At 45.1% G+C, this 24602-nt stretch overlaps 1 protein-coding gene across 3 annotated transcripts in view; it reads right to left on the reverse strand.

Annotated features, from left to right (window-relative positions):
- CANX (calnexin) overlaps positions 1-24602 on the reverse strand; it is a 51136-nt gene that overhangs the window by 23322 nt on the left and 3212 nt on the right. Inside the window, exon 1 of one of the 3 annotated variants that reach the window (XM_012451499.2) lies at positions 16221-16357. The exons of 1 other annotated variant lie outside the window; for it this stretch is intronic. The gene's annotated coding sequence lies outside the window, so the exon portion shown is untranslated. Of the gene's footprint in view, positions 1-6938; positions 6955-16220; positions 16358-24602 lie in introns of those variants that run through there. One more of the 3 variants, XM_064376622.1, reaches the window with a different exon arrangement.

The raw sequence follows: 24602 nt of genomic DNA on the forward strand, positions 1-24602 counted from the left end.
GGTAGAGAGTTTGAGACCAGTCTGACCAATATGGAGACCAAAATTAGCCAGGCTAGTGGTGCATGCCTGTAATCCCAGCTACTCGGGAGGCTGAGGCAGGAAAATTGCTTGAATCTGGGAGGTGGAGGTTGCAGTGAGCTGAGTTCATGCCATTGCACTCCAGCCTGGGCAACAAGAATAAAACTCTATCTCAGAAAAAAAAAAAAAAAAAAAAAATCAGCTGGGCATAGTGGTGTGTGCCTGTAATCCCAGCTACTTGGGAGGCTGAGGCAGGAGAATCGCTTGAACCTGGGAGGTAGAGGTTGTAGTGAGCCGAGATCACATACTGCATTGTAGCCTGGGTAACTTTCTCAAAAATAAAAAATAAAGTGAGCTGTGATAGCTCCGCTGCATTCCAGCCTGTGCAACAGAACAAGACTGTCTCAAACAAACAGAAAAAGAAAGAATAGTTTCAGAGACATTTGCAGACCTGTGTACATAGCGGTACTACTACTCACAACGGTCAAGAGGTGGAAGCAACCCAAATGTCCATCAATGGATGACTAATTAAACCAAATGTGGTATAGGCATACAGTGGAATACTATTCAACCTCAGAAAGGAAGGCAATCCCGTCGCCTGCTATAACATGGATGAACCTTGAAAACAATATGCTAAGTAAAATAACCAATTCACAAACTAATAAATACTTCATTTCACTTTCTTTAGAGAAATCCAGATGATGTTTCACACAATGTATAAATATGCTTAACACTACTGAAGTGCAGGTTTAAAAACTGTTAAGAGGAGCATGCCTGTGGTCCCAGCTACTCAGATACCCAACATTCTTACAAAGGAGGGGAGGGGAGGAAGGGGGAAAGTGGGAAGGGGAGAAAGGAGGGAGGGAGGAAGAGAAAGTTAAGCTCAATTTCTGGCCTTCTGGTTGGCATGGTGGCTTATGCCTGTAATCCCAGAACTCTGTGAGGTGGAAACAGGAAAGCTTGAGCTCAGGAGTTCTAGACCAGCCTGGGCAACAACGCAAAGTATCTATGAAAAATTAAAAAAAAAAAGTGCTGAGTATCATCTGCCTGTAGTTCCAGCTACTCAGGAGGCTGAGGCAGGAAGATCACCTGAACCAGTAAGCGCAGGAGTTTGAGACTGCAGTGAGCAATAATTACGCCACTGCACTCTAGCCTCGATGACAGAGCAAGACCCTGTCTCTAAAAAAATAAATAAGGCTGGGTGAAGTGGCTCGCACCTGTAATCCCCGCACTTTGGGAGGCTGAGGCGGGCAGATCATGAGATCAGGAGATCTAGACCATCCTGGCCAACATGGTGAAACCCTGACTCTAGTAAAATACTAAAAATTAGCCTGGCATGGTGGTGCATGCCTGTAGTCCCAGCTACTTGGGAGGCTGAGGAAGGGGAATCACTTGAACCCAGGAGGCAGAGGTTGCAGTGAGCTGAGATCGCACCACTGCACTCCAGCCTGGTGACAGAGCAAGACTCTGTCTCAAAAAAATATTAATGAATAAAAATTTTTGACCTCTTATTTACAATGGAAATGTGTATTTTTCAGGCAAAGTTCACCTCCCCAACCCCTGTAAAAATGAAAAAGAAACGGAATTAAGGTGAATTAGGGGGCTCCTTCATAAACACAGATGGTTCACTGATTCACAACCATGGCTGCCATTTTAGCCAATTAAGTTTTTAGAAAAAAGGTAAATCTTCTAAGATGAGGAAATAGAAAAAAAAAAAAAAATGTAAGCCGAGCACAGTAGCTCATGGCTATAATCTTAACACTTTGGGAGACCAAGGCAGGAGGATCCTTTGAGCCCAGGAGTTCGAGACCAGCCTGAGCAATATGGTCAGACCTTGTCTCTACAAAAAAAAATTAAAAATTAGCCAAGTGTGGTGGCAAATGCCTATAGTTCCAGCAACTTGGGAGGCTGAGGTGAGAGAATCACTTGAGCCCAGGAGACGGAGGCTACAAGGCCGTGATGATGCCATTGCACTCCTGCCTGGGTGACCAGACCAAGACCCTGTCTCTTAAAAAAAAAAAAAGTGGAGGGTGTGGGGCTGGGCACAGTGGCTCATGCCTATAATCCCAGCACTTTGGGAGGCTGAGGCTGGTGGATCATGAGGTCAGGAGATCGAGACCATCCCGGCTAACACAGTGAAACCCTATTTCTACTAAAAATACAAAACATTAGCCGGGCATGGTGGCACACACTTGTAGTCCCAGCTACTCAGGAGGCTGAGGCAGGTTTGAACCCAGGAGGCAGAGACTGCAGTGAGCCAAGATTGCACCACTGCACTCCAGCCTGGGTAACAAAGCAAGACTCTGTCTCCCAAAAACAAAAAAAGGACAACTTCACACATTGCAAGAAAATACTTGCAAAACAACACCTTGTTTAAAAGTACATAAAGAACTCAAACTCAACAAGAAAACAATTAAAAACTGGGCAAAAGATCTGAACAGAAACCCCATGAAAAAAAATATGCCATGGATCAGGCACAGTGGCTCACACCTGTAATCCTAGCATTTTGGAAAGTTGAGGCAGGTGGATTGCTTGAGCTCAGGAGTTTGAGACCAGCCTGGGCAACATTGTGAAACCCCTTCTTGACCAAAAATACAAAAAATTAGCTGGGCATGGAGGTGCATGCCTGTGGTCTCAGTACTTAGAAGGCTGAGGTGGGAGGATCACTCGTGCCTGGGAGGAGGAGGTTGCAGTGAGCCAAGATTGTGCCACTGCACCCCAGCCTGGGTGACAGAATGAGACCTTGTCTCAAAAGAAAGAAAGAAAAAATGTGCCAATGGCAAAAAGCACAGAAAAAGATGCTCACCATCATTTGTCACTAGGCATTGCGATGTAAAGGAACATTGCAATATAGGTTGCATACTCCTGATCCAAAATTCTGAAATCTGAAGAGCTCCGAAATCAGCAATCTGTGCTGACCTGATACTCAACAAAAATACTCATTGCAGCATTTCAAATTTCAGATTTTTGGAAAGGGATGCTGAACCTTAAGTATAATACAAATATTTCAAAGTCCAGAAAAATCTGAAATCTGAAACACTTCTGGTCCAAAACATTTCAGATAATGGGTATTCAACTTGTACCACTACCATCTATTAGAATGGCTAAAATCCAAAAAACTGTCAGGAATGTGACACAACTCTCACTGATTGCAGGTGAAAATACAAAATAGTACAGTCACTTTGAAAACAGTCTGGTGGATTCTCAAAAAGGCCAATGTAGTCTTACCATACTATTCAGCAATCATGCTCCTGGGTACTGAACGAATTTGAATTTATGGATACAGAAGAACCTGTACATTAATGTTTACAGTAGCTTTATTCATAATTGTCCAGAACTAGAAGCAACTAAAATTTTCTTCAATAGGTAAATAGACAAACTGTAATACATTCATATAATGAATTACTGTTTAACAATTTTAAAAAGTTAGCTATCTTTTTTTTTTTTTTTGAGACAGAGTCTTGCTCTATTGCCCAGGCTGGAGTACAGTGGTGTGATCTCAGCTCACTGCAACCTCTGCCTCCCGGGTTCAAGCAATTCTTCCTGCCTCAGCCTCCCTAGTGGCTGGGACTACAGATGCACGCTGCCATGCCCGGCTGATTTTTTCGTATTTTAGTAGAGACAGGGTTTCACCATATTGCCCAGGCTGGTCTCGAACTCCTGAGCTCAGGCAATCCACCTGCCTCGGCCCCCCCAAAGTGCTGGGATTACAGGCGTGAGCCACCACTTCCTGCCCTTTTTTAAATTAAAAATATAAATTTTGTTTTGGCCTGCACAGTGGCTCACGCCTGTAATCCCAGCACTTTGGGTGGCCAAGGGGGCATGAATCACGAGGTCAGGAGGTCAAGACCATCCTGGCTAACACGGTGAAACTCCATTTCTACTAAAACTACAAAAATTAGCCATGCATGGCAGCACGCACCTGTAGTCCCAGCTATTAGGGAGGCTGAGGCAGGAGAATCGCTTGAACCCAGGAGGCAGAGGTTGCAGTGAGACAAGATCACATCACTGCACTCCAGCCTTGGTGACAGAGCTAGACTCCATAAAAAAAAAAAAGAAATTCTGAGACAGGGTCTCACTCTGTTGCCCAGGCTGGAGTGCAATGGCATGGTCTTAGCTGATTACAACCTCCACCTCCCGGGCACAAGCAATCCTCCCACCTCAGCCTCCTGAGTACCTGGGATTTACAGGCATGTGCCACCACACCTGGGCACTTTAAAAAAACAAAACAAAAACCTCTGCCTCCTGGGTTCAAGCAATTCTCCTGCCTCAGCTGCCCGAGTAGCTGGGACTACAGGCGCATACCACCATGCCCAGCTATTTTTTTTTTCTTTTTTGAGGATGGAGTCTCACTCTGTCACCCAGATTGGAGTGCAGTGGCTTGATCAGGGCTCACCACAACCTCTGCCTCCTAGGTTTAAGCAATTCTCCTGCCTCAGCCTCCCGAGTATCTGGGACTACAGGCACACGCCCTCATGCCTGGCTAATTTTTTTGTATTTTTAGTAGAGACGGGGTTTCACCATATTGGCAGGGCTGGTCTTGAACTCCTGACCTTGTGATCCGCCCGCCTCAGCCTCTCAAAGTGATAGGATTACAGGCGTGAGCCACTGCACCAGGTCTAAGTTTCTGTATTTTTAGTAGAGACGAGGTTTCACTGTGTTAGCCAGGATGATCCCTATCTCCTGACCTCGTGATCCTCCTGCCTTGGCCTCCCAAAGTGCTGGGATTATAGGTGTAAGCCACCGCACCCGGCCAAAACAATTTTTTGAGATGAAATCTCATTATGTTGCCCAGGCTGGTCTCAAACTCCGGGGCTCAAGTGATACTTCCGTCTCAGCCTCCCAAAGTGCTGAAATTACAGGCATGAGCCGCTGTGCCTGGCCAAAATGGATTAATCTTAAATGCATATTCCTAAGTATAAGAAGCCAGTCTGAAAAAGTGACGTGCTATATAAATCCAATTATATACCATTCTGAAAAAGACAAAACTATAGAGACAGTAAAAAGATCAGCTGTCGGCAGGGGCTTGGGAGGGGGAGTTAGACTGAATAGATAAAAGCACAGGGCAATTTTCTTTTTTCTGCACAGGGCAATTTTCTAGGCAGTAAAATTATGCTTAATGATACTATAATTGTGGATACATGACATCATACATTTCTACAAACCCATAAAACTTTATAGCAGAGTTAATTTTTTTAACTTTTTTTATTTTTTGTAGAGACGAGGCTTCGCCATGTTGCCCAGGCTGGTCTTGAACTCCTAAGCGCAGGCAATCTGATCGTCTTGGCTTCCCAAAATGCTGGGATTACAGGTGTGAGCCACCATGCCTGGTTGAGAAAGTGAATGTGAATGTATAAAATATTTTTAAAAATTATTTATAAGGTCAAATGATCCAAGGATAGCACACAGAATGTGACAAAAATCTATTACAAATCTATGAAACAACCTCACTGAAGAGGGCAGAGGTAAAAGGTGCTCACTTAAGTAACTTTGGAAATGAGTAGAGTCAGTAAAACTAGATTGTACAAAAGCAGTGCTCTGGCCAGGCAATCCTAACACTTTGGGAGGCCAAGGTGGGACGACTACTTGAGCCCAGGAGTTCAAGTCCAGTCAGCCTCGGCAACATAGTGAGACCCTGTCGCTACAGAAGGAAAAAAAAAAAAAAAAGCACTGTTTGAGTATACGGGTTAATAATCCTGATACTGCTATGCATGTATATTGTAACTGAACAACTAAGTAAATGGGTGGTGGGAGCCACTTTCTCACTGTTGGAGGGGGAATTTACAGATAAAGAAGGGAAGGAGGCTAGAGGAATTTACCAGGTAATAGAAGAGAATTAAAGACATCAGTATGAACTCATGTTCAGCTTAATATACACAGGGTTACAGACAGAAATATTTATAGATATGTGCAAACATGGCAGGTAGGACACACACATGTATTTCCTTCCTTTGAGCTAGCAGAGCCAAGAAGAACCTATATTCCAGTAGCAATAAACATACCTAATACCAAGATCTTAGTTTCTAATACCATTCTCCAAAAAGAGGGAACAAAGCCCCTTGGAGAAATGACTGATTCTAGCACTGGAGCAGGAAATCTACAAGACAATTCTGAAAGGCCAAAGCAGTGGCTCACACCTATAATCCCAGCTCTTTGGGAGGTCAAGGCAAGGCAAGAGGATCACTTGAGCCCAGGAGTTTGAGACCAGCCTAGGCAACATGGTAAGATCTTGTTTCTATTTCTATAAAAAGCAAAAAAAAAAAAAATCCAAAAAAAAACCCTGCCAAGCCTGAAGTATCTTGTAGTACTGCAAATAAAGAAGTGCTCAAAAATAATAACATTAACAACAATAAAAACCGACAATCATGGGGGTACGTCACAAAGCCTACTAAAAGAGCTCTCAATGGCCAGAACAGGAACAGTCTGAGCAAGAAAATAAGTGGCACTGGATTGTAATCCAAAGCATACAGGCCAGTCATGGTGGCCCATGCCTATGATCCTAGCACTTTGGGAGGCGAAGGCAGGAGGATCCCGTGAGCCTGGGAGTTCGAGACCAGCCTGGGCAATATGGAAACCCCATCCCTATCAAAGAAAAACCACCAACAACAAAGAGTATAAAATAAATACCCGTATTCGAGTCAGGGCACCAATAAATAAATAAATAAATACCCAAGAGTCTATACTCACACAAATATATAACTGAATGAAAAATTACATAAAGAGGGATCAATTTCCCATGCAAAATTCCAGGTTATTTAGGCAGACAGCCTGCTGTCAAGGAGGTGGAGCACAATCCCGATGCTTACCTGTGGGCTATGGAAAGGGAGGGAAAACACAGCAGAGAAAATTTGGCAAACACTACCTCACCCAGATGATCATGGTCAACATCAGCAGTGACAAGTCTTATTGATGGTATGTACCTTTGACACAATGTGATAAAGACAGCAATTTAACCCCTGTTGTCTTCCTCCCAAAGATCCATGTCTTTAAAATGTCACAGTCATCAAACACAAGGCAAGTCTGAAAAACTGTCATAGCCAAGAGGAATCTGAGGAGACAAGAGGAGTCTAAGAAACTGCATGTAATTTGGTATTCTGGAACAGGAAATGACAGTGGGAAAAACAAAGGAAATCTGAATGAAGTATGGTCTTTGGTTATAAATATCGTCAATACTGATATCAATATTTGCTCACTAATTATAACAAATGTACAATATTAATGTAAGTGGCAAATAACAGGGGAAACTAGATGTGAGGTATATAGGAATCCTCTATACTATCTTCGTAATCTTTCTACAAATCTGTAACTCTTCTAAAAAATAAAGTTTTTTTGTTTTTTTAGAGAATGGATTTAGCTCTTTCACCCAGACTGAAGTGTAGTGGCTCAATCATAGCTCACTGCAACCTCAAACTTCAGGGCTCAAGTGATCCTCCCACTTCAGCCACCCAGCCACCCAAGTGGTTGGGATTATAGGCTTCAGCCACCGTGCCTAGCTCAAGTTTCTGTTTTTTATTTTTGTTTTAGACGGAGTCTCAGTCTGTCTCCCAGGCTAGAGTGCAGTGGTTCAATCTCAGCTCACTGCAACCTCCACCTCCGTGGTTCAAGTGATCCTCCCGCCTCAGCCTCCCAAATAGCTGGGATTACAAGCATCTGCCACCATGCCTGGCTAATTTTTTGTATTTTTAGTAGAGACAGAATCAAGTGATCCTCCCACCTCAGCCTCCCAAAGTGTATGAGATTACAGGCATGAGCCACAACACTGAGCTGCCTTTTCTTTTCTTTTTTTTTTTTTTTAAAAGGCCGGGCACAGTGGCTCATGCCTGTAATCCCAGCACTTTGGGAGGCCGAGGAGGGCAGATCACGGGGTCAGGAGTTTGAGACCAGCCTGGCCAACATGGTGAAACCCCGTTTCTACTAAAATAAAAAAATTAGGCAGGGCGTGGTGGCATGCACCTACAGTCCCAGATACTCAGGAGACTGAGGCAGAACTGCTTGAACACAGGAGGTGGAGGCTGCAGTGAACCAGTATCGTGCCACCGAACTCCAGCCTGAACAACAGAGTGAGACTCCTCCGTCTGAAAAAAAAAAAAAAAAAAAAAAAAAGGATGTTCCATTATTATGCTTCAATTGACTGAGCTCCTCCATCCCCTCATTAAAAAATCCTGTGGCTGAAATATGCTATAAGAATGCTGTCTGGCCGGGCGTAGTGGCTCATGCCTGTAATCCAAGCACTTTGGAGGCCAAGGCGGGCGGATCACCTGAGGTTGGGAGTTCAAGACCAGCCTGACCAACATGGTGAAAAATAAATAAATAAAAAATAAAGAATGCTGTCTGACTCCCTTTGAGAAAGACCGAGGTCCAAAGAATGATCTGCCAAAAATCACAGAGCTATTGGCAGAATTAGGACAAGAACCCAAGGTTTCTAATTCCGAATACAATAAATATACCCTGCTTGCTAATTCTAGTCTTAAAGACACAAAATGATTTTTCATATATATATATATATATATATATATGAAAAATATATTTTTTTCCCTGGCCTTCTGCCTCAGACTTCCGAGTAGCTGGAATTACAGGTGCCCACCACCATGCCCAGCTAATTTTTGAAGAAAAAAAAAATTTTTTTTTTTAGTAGAGGCAAGGTTGTGCCATGTTAGCCAGGTTAGTCTCGAACTCCTAACCTCAAGTGATCTGCCCACCTTGGCCTCCCAAAGTGCTGGGATTATAGGCGTGAACCACCATGCCCAGCCGATTTTTTATGTATTTTAATGTCTGAAAAGGTTTCATAAGTTTTTTTTCCCATTTTAAGTCTTCATTTGTATTCATCGTACAGACTCCTAAGCAGACAGCATACTTTTTTTTGATGTCATCCATTGCTTTCTAAGATTATGAAAAGGAAATATATAACAAGTAGCCCAAAAACAAAGCAACAATGCTTTAAAAACAAACAGTACAGTCCCCAATACCCCAAAGCCACAAAGCAAGTAGTCTCTCGATTTTGAATCCTAAGAAACTACATTTTAACTAATTAACATTTTCCTCTGGTAAAGAAACACCATATTTCCTACAATTCTACTTCACAGCTCATGCTCACTAAGACAGACGAGCTTCTCCAGGGCGAGTTTTCCTGCTTCCTGAATGCCATTATTGCAGTTTCCCTCATACTTTTATTTTCTGCTTGAAAGCCATCATTTTCTTACTTTCTTGGAGTCCTTCATTTGGTGGTTTTCTTTTAGAAGCCACTATCTTTCTCTTTCTCTCTCTCTCCGTCTTAGAGACACAAACTCATAATTTTCATCATGGTAAGCCTGCTACCTTCAAACTCTACAGCAGAGCCCCCTGAACTAGAATGTAGATGCTGGGTGGCTGTATAATCCCTAACGAGGGTGCTAGTTACAAGTGGTACACAACTGTCTCACAGTGTGCCCATTTAAAATTCCTGTATTGGCAAAATTACAAATTACTAGAGACATGGACCCTCAAAAGAGCCGGCAATTAGGCCAGGCACAGCGGCTCACAACTGTAATCCCAGCACCTTGAGAAGGGAAAGTGAGACGATCACTAGAGCCCAGGAATTTGGGACCAGCCTGAGCAACACAGGGAGACCCCATCTTTACCAAAGTAAAACAAAATAATTTAAAAAATAGCTAGGAGTGGTGGTATATGCCTGTAGTCCCAGCTACTGCAGAGGCTGAGGCAGAAGGACCACAGCCCAGGAGTTCGAGGCTGCAGCGAGCTATGATGGGGCCACCGCACTCCAGCCTGGGTAACAGAATAAGACCCTGTCTCAAAAATAAATAAATAGGCCAGGCCTGGTGGCTAACACCTATAATCTCAGCACTTTGGGAGGCTGAGGCAGGCGGATCACAAGGTCAGGAGATCGAGACCATTGTGGCCAACATGGTGAAAGCCCATCTCTACTAAAAATACAAAAATTAGCTCAGCATGGTGGCACGGGCCTGTAATCCCAGCTACTTGGGAGGCTGGGGCAGGAGAATCGCTTGAACCTGGGAGTAGGAGGTTGCAGTGAGCAGAGATCATGCCACTGCACTCCAGCCTGGGCAACAAGAGCAAAACTTTGTCTCAAAAAAAAATTAAATAAAATAAATAAAAATAAAAAGGCTCACGCCTGTAATCCCAACACTTTGGGAGGCTAAGGTGGGAGAATTGCTTGAGCCCAGGAGTTCAAGACCAGCCTGGTCATATGGCAAAACCCTATCTCTACTAAAAACACAAAAATTAGCTAGACGTGATGGCACACACCCATGATCCCAACTACTTGGGAGGCTGAGGCATGAGAATCGCTTGAACCCAGGAGGTAGAGGTTGCAGTGAGCCAAGATCATACCACTGCAACTCCAGCCTGGGTGACAGAGTGAGACTCTGTCTCTAAATAAATAAATAAAAGTTAACAAATTTGAGTTGGGTGCAGTAGCTCACGCCTGTAATTCCAGCACTTTGGGAAACCAAGGTGGGGGGACCACCTGAGGCCAGGAGTTCAAGACCAGCCTGGCCAATATAGCAAAATCCTGTCTCTACTAAAAACACAAAAATCAGCCAGACATGGTGGTACACGCCTGTGATCCCAGTTACTTGGGAGGCTGAGGCACTAGAATTGCTTGAACAAGGAAGTGGAGGTTGCAGTGAGCCAAGATTGTGCCACTGCACTCCAGCCCGGGCAACAGGGCGAGACTCTGTCTCAAAAAAAAAAGAAAGAAAGAAAAAGAAATGAAATTTGAGCTCTAATTCCTTTTAACCCTGAGAAATTATTAAGAGAGACAGAAGAAATGACTTAACATTCTTGTTTTGTTTTTTTCAGACAGACAATCTCACTGTCACCCAGGTTGGAGTGCAATGGCGTGGTCTCAGCTCACTGCAACCTCCACCCCCAGGTTCAACCGATTCTCCCACCTTAGCCTCCTGAGTAGCTGGGACTACAGGCCCGTGCCATCACACCCGGCTAATTTTTGTATTTTTAATAGAGACGGGGTTGCACTATGCTGGCCAGGCTGGTCTCAAACTTCTAACCTCGTGATCTGCCTGCCTCGGCCTCCCAAAGTGCTTGGATTACAGGCATGAGCCACTGCACCTGGCATCGTTCTTGTTTTATAAAAAATATTAAGTGATAGCTGGGCATGGTGGTTCATGCCTGCAATCCCGCCCAGCATTTTGGGAGGCAAGACAGGCAGATCGCTTGAGCCCAGGAGTTCCAGACCAGCTTGGGCCACAAGGCACAACTTCATCTCTACAAAATACACAAAAATTAGCCAGGTCCTGGTGGCACCCTCCACTTGTGCTGGCTACTTGGGTGGGGGTGGGCTGAGGCAGAAGGATCAGCTGAGCCTTGGGAGATCAAGGCTGCAGTGAGCCATGATCGAACCACTGCATTCTAGCCTGGGCAACAAAGTGAGACCCTGTCTCAAAAAAAAAAAGAAAGAAAGAAAGAAAAAGAAAAAAATTAAGTAAAATAGGCAGTGCATTATTTTTAAAATGAGGCAGTCCTTCAGGTAAACTATTCATTCACCAAATACATCCTTTTAAGATGTTAAGTCTTGTGGGTTGTAGGCACCGTAAGTAGTCTAATATTCCCCATAAGAACCCCAGAAGGTTCCACCTTTCCAATTTCACAGGTGAGGAAACTAACACTAAGAGAAGTTACGTAATCTGTACAAGGTCACAACTGGAAACACACAGTAGTGTGCATGAACAAGAACACAAGTTGGCTCAAGGAACACTGGTTAATTACTGAGTAACTTGTCAACTTCTGGGCCTCGGTTTTGTTGTATCTAAAATAGTAACGACAATATATACCTCTTAAAATCATTTTATGAACAATATGTATATAAAGTACTACAATAGTGCCTGGTTTACAGCATACACTCAATGTTAGCAGTGATTCTTATTATTACTAGGTATTACTCAGTAACACATTTTGTTAAATTTTAATGGTTCTTTAAATGCTAAATTTAATGGTTCCTATAATCCCAGCACTTTGGGAGGCTGAGGTGGGCAGATCACCTGAGGTCAGGAGTTTGAGACCAGCCTGGCCAACATGGTGAAATCCCGTCTCTATTAAAAATACAAAAATTAGCTGGGTGTGGTGGCGGGTACGGCAATCCCAGCTATTCGGGAGGCTGAGGCAGGAGAATCGCTTGAACCTGGGAGGCAGAGGTTGCAGTGTGAGCTGAGATCTCGCCATCGTACTTGCCTGGGTGACAAAGGCTAAACTCCAGCTCAAAAATAAAATAAAATAAAATAAAATAAAATAGGCCAGGCGCAGTGGTTCACACCTATAATCCCAGTGCTTTGAGAGGCCGAGGGAGGAAGATCACCTGAGGTTGGGAGTTGGAGACCGGCCATGACCAACATGGAGAAACCCTGTCTCCACCAAAAACACAAAATTAGCTGGGCATGGTGGCACAAGCCTGTAATCCCAGCTACCCTGGAGGCTGAGGCAGGAGAATCACTTGAACCCAGGAGGCAGAGGTTGCCATGAGCCGAAATCACACCATTGCACTCCAGCCTGCACAACAAGAGCAGAAGTCTGTCTCAAAGTCAGAATTAAATAAATAAATTAAATTAAATTAAAAAAAAAATAAATCTAAGCTGGGTGACGTGGCTCATATTTGTAATCCCAGCTACTAGGAAGGCCAAGGCAGGAGGATCACTTGGCCCAGGAGTTCAAGGTTCCAGTGAGCTATGATCATGCCACTGCACTCCAGCCTCGGCAACAGCACAAGATCCTGTCTCTAAAAACAAAATAAAATAGACAAATAAATCTATACTGCCTTACATTTTTAGATTTTGTTTTCCATTAACAAGAACATTAGAATTGATTTTTCCAAAGCATTTTCATTTCTCCTTGTAAACTTTACAGTAGGTTTAAGGTGTGAATACCCAGAAATCATATGCTGACAATTCTTTAAATTCTTTTTTTTTTTGGAGACAGAGTTTCGCTCTTATTGCCCAGGCTGGAGTGCAATGGCACAATCTCAGCTCACCACGACCTCCTCCTCCCGGGTTCAAGTGATTCTCCTACCTCAGCCTGCCAAGTAGCTGGAATTATAGGCATGCGCCACCCTGCTCAGCTAATTTTTTGTATTTTTAGTAGAGACGGGGTTTCTCCATGTTGGTCAGATTGGTCTTGAACTCCCGACCTCAGGTGATCCACCCACCTCGCCTCCCAAAGTGCTGGGATTACAGGAGTGAGCCATCATCACGCCTGGCCTAAATTCTTTAAAAAATGAAATTCTGAAATAATGTTTACAGTATATAGTTCAGTTTTAAAATACATCTGCTGCAGTAACAAAGCATTCAACCAGGACTTTCCTGACAAGTTTTACCATAAGCTATTTGTTTTGTTTTGTTTTGTTTCTGAGATGGAGTCTCACTCTGTTGTCCAGGCTCGAGTGCAGTGGTGTGATCTCAGCTCACTGCAACCTCTGCCTCCCAGGTTCAAGCGATTCTCCTGCCTCAGCCTCCTACAGGCGTGTGTTACCACACCCAATTTTTTGTAATTTTAGTAGAGACAGGGTTTCACTGTGTTAGACAGGATGGTCTCAATCTCATGACCTTTTGATCTCCCCGCCTCAGCCTCCCAAAGTGCTGCGATTACAGGTGTGAGCCACCATGGCTGGCCATGTTTAGGCACTTTTATTATTTCCTAGAAGTTGTTATAAACTGCCAATTCTATTTGCACAATTCATTACACTTTTTTTTGTTTTGAGATGGAGTCTCCCTCTGTCACCCAGGCTGGAGTGCAATAGCGCAATCTTTGCTCACTGCAACCTTTGCCTTCCAGGTTCAAGTGATTCTCCTGCCTCAGCCTCCTGAATAGCTGGGATTAGGCACCTGCCATCACACCCAGCTAATTTTTTTTCTGTATTTTTAGTAGAGACAGGGTTTCACCATGTTGGCCAGGCTGGTCACCAACTGCTGGTCTCAAGTAATCCACCCACCTCAGCCTCCCAAAGTGCTCAGATTACAGGTGTGAGCCACTGTGCCCAGCCAATTCATTAAACATTTTTTTTTTTGAGATAGAGTCTCGCTCTGTAGCCCAGGCTGGAGTACAGTGGCGTGATCTCAGCTCACTGCAACCTCCGCCTCCTGGGTCCTGGTTCAAGCAATTCTCCTACCTCAGCCTCCCAAGTAACTGGGATTACAGGCATGAGCCACCATGCCCAGCTAATTTTTGTATTTTTTTAGTAGAGACGGGGTTTCACCATGTTGGCCAGTCTGGCCTTGAACTCCTGACCTTGCGATCTGCCCACCTCAGCCTCCCGAAGTGCTGGGATTACAGGCGTGAGCCACCGCCCCGGCCTCATTATACTTTTTAAAGTAGTTTCATGTTCGCCATTTGATCTGCCCCCTAAAGGTGAGGTACCAAGGAGACTTCTCATTCCTATTTTAAAGTTATGGAAACCAAAGTGGAACAAAAACTAGTTACCACACTGGGCCCACAATTCAAGTCTCATGAGCCTGCAATTCATGCTCACTAACTGCCACTTCATCCCCTTAAGCTGTCTTCCCAGGGCAAAGAGAACTCTAACTAAAAGGATGCAATAGTGTGACTGCCAAAACAGCAGCAACGACTTCTGTCAAAACATTTACCCCTTGTGGCCCTAAGAAGATAATGTGCTAAATGAACTGTAGAGTCAAGATAGTAAGGTGTGGGGGAATGCTGACATCCATTTGCAGATAGGTCAGAAAATTTCTGTTGTGCAACATTCACCCCAACACACAGTTCACTCGAGCATTCTCATGATCCAGTTACCTGGCTGGTTTGTGCACCCTGGTTGATGCAAAGGAGAACTCCCATAGTCCTTTACCTCTGCTCTAAGTATAATTATACCGAATGTACAACAGTTGATCAACATGGCAGTTGATTCTATTCATGACCCTCAAACAATGCTGGGAAAAGACTGAGATACAGAATTATTTTAAAGATCAATAAAATTCTTTCCCCTTAAAAAAAAAAAAAAACTCTACTTATTAAAAAATAAGTGAAATCTTCCATTTCGTAAATTAGTGGTAAAAAGACTTAACTGTGGTTCATCTTTTCCTCTCAAGCTTTTAATATTAAGCTCAGTTTAACTTCCCTCAACCAGCAATCACTTGTGTCATGCCCAGCAGTTAATACACAATGCCCAGTTTCTTCCATCACCTTAACTGTGACTTCAGGTCCTGAGAAACAGGACTTAACCAGTTCAAAGACTAGGATGGCAGTGTAGTGGTTCAACGCCTTCCAGATTATGATGTATTGCAGTAAATATGGAGCAGTTACTAAATGTCGAACTTCCCTGTCTTATTTTGTAACTTATCTTAATCCTCACAAATCCATCAGGTATTATTATATCCATTACTTGACAAGAACGGGGGCACAAAGGGTAAGAAAAGTGCCGAAGTTCACATAGCAACAAATGATCAACGAAAGGCTTGAGCCAGGGCCTTCACGTTAACCACTGCATTGCCCAGCCCTGAACTATAATCCCAGCACCAGCATTAAACTAATCGCATGACCTTGGGCCAGTCATTTCATACCCCTAGGCCTCCACTGTAAAGAGATGCACTAGAGGAACTTTGGGGTGCTTTCCTGCTTTTAACGCCCTGTCAATCTCCGACTGCAGACTCCCCTCCCGAATAGGTGCTGTAACTGTTAAGTTTCTCAACCACTGCGTGTTCTCCTTCTAGTACATTCCCCTTTCTCTTCAGGCAGCTGGAGACCAGTCTTCGCTCTGGATTTTCAAATATTAAACTGTAACGCTAATCCTAAACATTCTCTCTCGATCTAACATCACCCTTCCCCACTACCAGGAGTACCTAGTAGGCCGGATTCCATTCTACACTTTTACCCGGTTACTCCAGCCCACCTCCCGGTTGCCCAGGCAGCCGGCAAAGAGGCCTAAGAAAGCCCTAGAAGCAAAGCCATAGGTATAAGTCAGCTTTCCCAGCGGTCAAAGGCGGCTGTAAGGCACCTGCCACGCCTCCCGACCCCGGCGGCGCGGCCTGGGCCGGCTCCCCAACCAAAGAGGCCCAGATTCGGGCCTCCCCGCTCACGGCCGGCGCATCGGCCGGGGCCTGGGCCCTCGAGAGCCAGCCCGACCCCTCAGTCCCCGGCCACGCCCGACCCCTCAGCCGCAGCGGCGCTCCCAGCCACCTCGGGTCCTCACAGGCCTGAGGACGCGCTCAGGTCTCCCGTCTCACCTCCAGCCTCCCGGGGACAGAAGGGGTGCCCGTGCCTCGTCCTGCCCGCACACCTGGCCCCGCGCTGCAGTAAAGACAGAGGCGGAGGCGGCCCGACCGTCACGTGTCGCAGAACCAAGAGGCCTCGGCCACCGCTGCCGCGCGAGCAAGCCCCACCGCACGAAGCCCGGCCCTGCGTCCGCCCCTAGCCCCTGAGTAGCCACAGCCGGCGCCAAGTCCCGCCCTCTCGCGCAAGCCCCGACATCCGGTTGGCCGGCGTGGGCATCGCTCTACGCACCTTCCCGTACACCCCCTACGGCTATTCTTCGTGGAGTGTGAGGATTGGCCGGGAGTGAGGCAGGAAGTTGCTGTTGGTTGGGCGGGAGGTGAGGGGCGGGCCACGCTGGATCGAGACCACCGGGCGCGCGCGTCCCGGGGCGGGGCGGACTCAGCAGGCGTTCCCCCGCCCCGTTGCCTTGGTGCCTTCGGGGGCGTTCCAATCCAACCCCCGGTGACCCTCACCCGTCTGGCTCCTGGGGCCGAGGCCCGGGACCCTTCGCGCGCCCTTCGCTAACGGGGCAAATGCCAGCTGGCAGAAGGGGTAGGAGTCCGACGATCGGCCAACGAGGGCCGTTTGCAGCGAACGCGGGCCCCGACGGGCATGAGCAGAACCCACAGCGGGCGCCTGGCCGGCCTGGCGTGCACTGCACCGCGCTGGGTGAGCCGGCGCCGCAGTTCCTGCGGAGTCATGGCTCGGCCCAGCAGCCTGCGCAGCCTCGTCGCACAGTCCAGAATAATATAATCCGAGGTTATCTGCACTTTCAATTTGTGATGTTTCCTGAAGTGAGATTAGGTGTCAGGGCAGAGATACAAGGATGACAGGATGAAAGAAAGGATGGTGCCATGGAAAGATTTAAGATAAGCCACCATTTTAGTAACTCACTCTTAGCACGTCTTCAGTTTTCCGTATGTTGACAACCTCACAAAAGCCGGGCGCGGTGGCTCATGCCTGTAATCCCAGTACTTTGGGAGGCAGAGGCGGGCAGATCATTTGAGGTCAGGAGTTTGAGACCAACCTGGCCAACATGGTGAAACCACGTCTTTAGTGAAAATACAAAAATTAGCCGGCATGGTGGCATATGCCTCTAATCTCAGCTACTCGGGAGGCTGAGACAGGAGAATCATTTGAACCCGGGAGGCGGAGGTTGCAGTGAGCCAAGATCACTCCACTGCACTCTAGCCAAGGTGACAGAGTGACACTCTGTCTCAAAATAATGAAAATAATAAGAAACAGAGATATACTGAAACTACCTCAAGGAAAGTATATAGGGATGTCAACCCAAGGAGAGGAAAAGAGTATTGCTTCACCTTATGCCATCCTGAGCTGGGTTTGAAGTGTAGTGGCTCTTCCTGTCTTTCAGAACCAACTGACATCTGCTTAATCCTCCCTTTCTTGATCAGGCACTTCTACTCATTTTTTTTTTTTTTTTTTTTTTGTAGAGATGGGATCTCCCTGTGTTGACCAGGATGGTCTGGAACTCCTGTCAAGTGATCCACCCTCAGCCATCCAAAGTGCTGGGATTACAGACTTGAACCACTGTGCCTGACCCCACTCACTTTTTTACACAGCTTAGTCTGCCTGACCAAACAACCATATAGTGGCTAACATTTCAAAATATTAACCTGCCAAATCGTCTTGTTTAAATATACATAGGCCAGGCGCAGTGGTTCACGCCTGTAATCCCAGCACTTTGGATGGCTGAGGCAGGTGGATCACTTGACAGGAGTTCCAGACCATCCTGGCCAACATGGTGAAACCCCATCTCTACTAAAAATACAAAAATTAGTCAGGCATGGTGGTGGGCCCTGTAATCCCAGCTACTCAGGAGGCTGAGGCAGGAGAACCGCTTGAACCTGGTAGGCAGAGGTTGCAGTAAGCCAAGATCGTGCTGCTGCACTCCAGCCTGGGCAACAGAGCAAGACATGGTCTCAAAAAAATAAATTAAAAAATAAATCAATGTATATAAACATAAACCCACTATAAATTAATTTATAGCTCTCATGTCAATATAAAACCATATGTTTATAATTTTACCTATAATACAAACCAAAAAGTCAAATTAACATTTATGTTTCTTTTTTTTTTTGAGATGGAGTCTTACTCTGTTGCCCAGGCTGGAGTGCAGTGGCGCGATCTCAGCTCAGTGCAACCTCCGCCTCATGGGTTCAAGCGATTCTCCTACCTTAGTCTCCTAAGTAGCTGGGATTACAGGCGTGCGCCATCAAGCCTGACTAATTTTTGTCTTTTTAGTAGAGACAGGGGGTCTCACCATGTTGGCCAAGCTGGTCTCCAACTCCTGACCTCAAATGATCCACCCGCCTTGGCCTCCCAAAGTGCTGGGATTACAGGCGTGAGCCACCGCACCTGGCCTCTTTTTTTCTGAGACAGTCTCACTCTGTCACCCAGGCTAGAATGCAGTGGTGTGATCTCAGCTCACAGCAACCTCTGCCTACCAGGTTCAAGCGATTCTCCTGCCTCAGCCTCCTGAGTAGCTGGGATTACAGGGTCCACCACCATGCCAGGCTAATTTTTGTATTTTTAGTAGAGATGGGGTTTCGCCATGTTGGCCAAGCTGGTCTGGAACTCCTGTCCTCAGTGATCCACCTGCCTTAGCCATCCAAAGTGCTGGGATTACAGGCATGAACCACTGCGCCTGGCCTATATGTATTTAAACAAGACTATTTGGCAGGTTAACATTTTGAAATGTTAGCCACTATATGGTTGTTTGGTCAGGCAGACTAAGCTATGTAAAAAAGTGAGTCGGGCCAGGCATGGTGGCTCACGCCTGTAATCCTGGGTTCAAGCAACTGTCATGTCTCAGCCTCCTGTGTAGCTGGAATTACAGGCATGTGCCACCATGGCCAACTAATTTTTGTATTTTTTGTAGAGATGGGTTTTTGCCATGTTGGCTAGGCATGTCTTGAACTCCTGGCCTCAAGTGATCCACCTGCCTCAGCTTCCCAAAGTGACTTTTGAGATTTTTTTCCTGAAATTAAAATGGAAAATTTAATTTTTTTTTCATAGAGTACCTGCAGATTCCAAGGAACATCCACGGAATTAATTTTAGGGAACATTTGCTTGAGAGCAGCTTAGGGACAGAAGCAATGGGCCCTGGCCTAGGTTACCACAAATGCCACCCCTTTGCTCCACATCCCATGTACTCCTGTCGCCAAGAAACAATGATGTACGAGCTAAAGAAGAAAGAACCACTGGATGCGGTGGCTCGTGCCTGTAATCCCAGCACTTTGGGAGGCCGAGGCAGGCAGATCACAAGGTCAGGAGCTGGAGACCAGCCTGGCTAACACGGTGAAACCCCGTCTCTACTAAAAATACAAAAATTAGCCAGGTGTGGTAGCAGGCACCTGTAATCCCTGCTACTCGGGAGGCTGAGGCAGGAGAATCACTTGAAACTGGAAGGTGGAGGTTGCAGTGAGCCGAGATTGCACCATTGCACTCTAGCCTGGGCGAAAGAAAAAAAAAAAAAGAAAAAGGCAAAATGAATTATGAACCAAAGAGGAGATGGTAAATTTGTTCTTCCTGAAAAGGCAACTTGCAAAAAAGAGGGGAAAATGGGGTGCTGAGTGAAGTGTGTGCTTTTTTTTTTCTTGTTCTTTGATTTCTCTTAGTGTGTGCTTTTTTTTTTTTTTTTTTTTTTTTTTTTTTTTTTTTTTTGAGACGGAGTTTCACTCTTGATACCCAGGCTGGAGCGCAATGGCGCGATCTCGGCTCACCGCAATCTCCGCCTCCTGGGTTCAGGCAATTCTCCTGCCTCAGCCTCCTGGTGTGTGCTTTTAAAAAAAAAAAAAAATAGCTGTTTACCTTTTTTTTTTTGAGACAGGGTCTCATTCTGTCACCAGACTGAAATCCAGTGGTGTGATTAAGGCTTAGGGCAGCCTCCACCTCCCAGGCTCAGGTGATCCTCTCACCTTAGCCTCCCGAGTAGCTGGGACTACAGGTGCCCACTACCACACCTAATATTTGTACATTTTGCGGAGACGAGGCCTCACCATGTTGCCTAGGCTTGTCTTGAACTGGGCTCAAATGATCCACCAGCTTTGGCCTCCCAGAGTGCTAGGATTACAGGCATAAGCCACTGCGCCCAGTCAACATTTTTTTTAAAGCTGTATTAGCACAGAGAACAAACACCATGTTGTTTCAGGGATGGGCACATATCACTAACAGAGTATCTCAGAAGCCAGACTGAAACTTTCATGGGGAAAAACAAGATTTAGCTTCCTTGGTTTGGGGAATATTCCTCTCAGTTGCCAGAAAAGACCCACTGACATTCACACCCATTGTGATTCACAGCCCCAGTGTGGTACGAATGCTTGTGATGTGGAAAAATCTTCAGGTGTTCTTCTCCTTTCCTTTCTGCCATCAGAATAAACTTTATGTCCTTCGAGTCAGACCTGTTGGGACCTGGTGGCACACCCTCCCCTTCCTCATGGGCTCCAAACTTCATCTTTTCAGTGACTGAGATGGGGATCCTCAAAGGAACCAGAAGCCATTTTTTTTTATTGTAAATCTTTAAATTCTGAAGTCTTCATTAAATGTCCTCAAAATCAAGGTCTTCTTATGAAAGGAGTTAACATGCATGCTAAGTGGGAATTATGCATCATCTCTCCTAACTTTTCTTATTCAAATAATCAAATAAGGACATTGAGGAGTAGGGGAGAACTAAAAAAAGAAAAAATGAATGACTTCCTTGGGTTTCGTAGCTTTCTCTTTTTGGAAGTCCATGAAATAAGAGAAGTTGTATACCATTCCTGGTGGTCACCTATGATCTGTCTGAAATACGTTTTTTTTTGTTGTTGTTTTCGAGACAGATTCTCCCTCTGTCACCTAGACTGGAGTGCAGTGGTGTGATCTTGGCTCACTGCAACCTCCGCCTCCTGGGTTCAAGTGATTCTCCTGCCTCAGCCTCCTAATTAGCTGCAATTACAGGCACATGTCACCATGCCCAGCTAATTTTTTTTTTTTTTAATTTTTAATAGAGACGGGGTTTCACATATTGGCCAGGCTGGTCTTGAACTCCTGGCCTCAAGTGATCTGCCCACCTCAGCCTCCCAAAGTGCTGGAATTACAGGCATGAGCCACCATACCTCACTGAAAATTGACTTTAATAAAATAGACCCACTGTGGAGAGAGAAAGAATGAGTATGAATTACTGTCTTGGTTAAAATATTCCTGGGCTCTAATTCCATGTCTATCAGGCAACCTTCTTGGGGTTGATTTGAGCTCGAGTGTCCTCATGACAAGAAGAGAAAGCTTTAAACAATGAGCATGAGGGTTTGTTTGTGAACACTGACATTTGAATTCTAAATTTTTTTTCTTTTTGTTTGGAGACAGGGTTTCCTTGTGTCGCCCAGGCTGGAGTGCAATGGTGTGATCTCAGCTCACTGCAACCACTGCCTCCCAGGTTCAAGTGATTCTCATGCCTCACTCTCCTGAGTAGCTGGGATAACAGGCATCTACCACCATGCCTGGCTAGTTTTTGTATTTTTAGTAGAGACAGGCTTTCACTACATTGGCAGGCTGGTCTCAACCTCTTGACCTCAGGTAATCCACCCGCTTTGGCCTTCCAAACTACTGGGATTACAGGCGTGAACCACAGTGCCTGGCCGTGAATTCTAAAAGTTATATAGAAATACAAAGGACCTAGAAAGCCAAAGCAATCTTAAAAATATTATTGGAAGATTTATACTACCAGGTATCAACAGTATTGGTGCAAGGATAAACAGACCAGGCAAAAGAACACAGAACACAGAAATAGCCACATCCACAGTTACATGATAGCAAAGCCACACCTCCACAGTCATGCGATGAACAACAGAAACACCACTGCAATTAGTGTGGGAAAGGCCAGTCTTTTCTGTCAATGGTGCTGAGTCAATCTGGCATTTGTGTGAAAAAACAAAACAAACCACCATAAACAAAAATTAAAGTGGAGCACAGACCTAAATATAAAGCTAAAACTATAAAACTTCTAGAATGAAACACAGGAGAAAAATCTTAGTAACTTTGTTTGGCAAAGAGTTCGTAAATATGACACAAAAAAACATGAAAAAGGAAAAAAATGGATAAATTGGACATCATCAAAACTAAAACCTTTTGCCCTAAAAGGCAGCCACAGACTGGGAGGAAATACTTTTGAAACATGTCCAACACAGGACTTTAATCTAGCATTTAATAACTGCAGGCTGTGTACAGTGGCTCACACTTGTAATCCCAGCACTTTGGGAGGCTGAGGCGGGCAGATAACCTGAGGTCAGGAGTTCAAGACCAGCCTGACCAACATGGTGAAACCCCATCTATAGTAAAACACAAAATTAGCCAGGCATGGTGGTGCACGCCTATAATCCCTGCTACTTGAGAGGCTGAGGCAGGAGAATTGCTTGAACCCAGGAGGCGGAGGTTGTGGTGAGCTGAAATCACGATATTGCACTCCAGCCTGGGCAGCAAAAGCAAAACTCCATCTCAAAAAATAAAAAAAAAATTTACTAAGAATCTGCTTGCTGTTAAAAAATTTTTTTCTTTTTTTTCTGAGACAGAGTCTATATCTGTCACCCACGCTGGAGTGCGGTAGCACAATCTCAGCTCACCGTAACCTCCACCTCCCTGGCTCAAGCAATTCTCCTGCCTCAGCTTCCTAAGTAGCTAGGATTACACGCCTGGCTAATTTTCAATTTTTTTAAGTAGAGACGGGGTTTCACCATGTTTTCCAGTCTGGTCTCAAACTCCTGACCTCGTGATATGTCCGCCTCGGCCTCCCAAAGTGCTGGGACTACAGGTGTGAGCCACCACGTCCAGCCTGCTGTTAAAAATTTAAAACAACAACAAAACAACAAAACCCCTACAATTTAGACACGCTACCACAATGGCTAAAATTAAAAAGGCTTACTGGCTGGGCTCTGTGGTTCCTGCCTGTAATCCTAGCACTTTGGGTGGCCCAGGTGGAAGGATCGCTTGAACCCAGGAGTTTCAGACCAGCCTGAGCACCACAGTGAGACCCTGTCTCAAAAACACCACCACCACTTTTAATTAAGCAAACTTTTTAAAAAACAAGGTTTACCAAACCAAGTGTTGGCCAGGGTACAGAAAACAGAAACTTTCACTCACTGTTGGTGGGGATGTGGTGCAACCATTTTGGAAAAAGTTTGGCAGCTTCATAAAAAGGTAAACAAGCACCTGCTATATGGCCCAGCCATTCTACTCCTAGGTATTTACTCAAGAGAAATGAAAGCATATGTCCATGCAAAGACAACAGAAATGTTCAGGGTAGTTTTATTTGCAATAGTCCCCAAACTGGAAACAACCCAAATGTGCATCAACAGCTGAATGGAAAAACAGATTGTGTGGTGTTTCCATACAATGAAACACTATTCAGCAATGAAAAGCAATGAACTGTTAATAAATACAACGACAGGGATAAATCTTAAAATAATTATGCTGCAAGAAGCCAATGCCAAAAAAATACATACTGAGGCCGGCACGGTGGCCCACGCCTGTAATCTCAGCACTTTGGGAGGCCAAGGTGGGCAGATCACTTGAGGCTAGGAGTTCAGGACCAGCCCAGCCAACATGGTAAAACCCTTTCTCTACTAAAAATACAAAAAATAGCCCGGTGTGGTGGCAGGCACCTGTAATCCCAGCTACTTGGGAGGCTGAGGCAGGAGAATCACTTTTACCTGGGAGGGCGGAGGTTGCAGTTAGCAGAGATCCCATCACTGCACTCCAGCCTGGGCAACAAAGACTCTGTCCAAAAAAAATTAAAAAAAAAAATATATATATATACACACACACACACACACACATACACACACATGCACACATATATACATATATACACATATATATGTATGTATATAGAAAATGCAAATTAGTATGTAGCAATGGGAGCAGAGGAAACTTCTGGAGGTAATGGATAACTTCATTATCTTGATTTTGGGAATGATTTCACATAACAAATTATCAAAACACTTCACACTATTCATTAGAAATACATGTAGTTGATTATGTCAATTATACCTCAATAAAACTATTACAGAAGTTTCCTAGGAGGTGGCACTGTCACTGGGCTCTGCCCCAGCTTTTGAGCTCTCCTGGAGCTGGGTCTGTCCCTTGCAGTCAAGTGGGTGGGCTTAGCAGGTAGGACGGACTTCATTTCCTTCCACTGTCTGCACACATGGCACTTGTCCTTCAAACATGCCCAGCTACTTCCTTCCTGAACCCCCAGGTCTTCAAGGGACCGGGGTCTCCTCATTGTTCAGGTTTTAGCATGAATGTCAAGGGCCTTCACTAAGTGCAACATCTAAATTAGTTCCTATCCTCATCCTGTCCCA

This window comes from Aotus nancymaae, unplaced genomic scaffold (assembly GCF_030222135.1).
Source record: "Aotus nancymaae isolate 86718 unplaced genomic scaffold, 86718_ANA_hifiasm-v0.15.2.pri h1tg000015l_1, whole genome shotgun sequence".
Lineage (NCBI taxonomy): Eukaryota > Metazoa > Chordata > Mammalia > Primates > Aotidae > Aotus > Aotus nancymaae.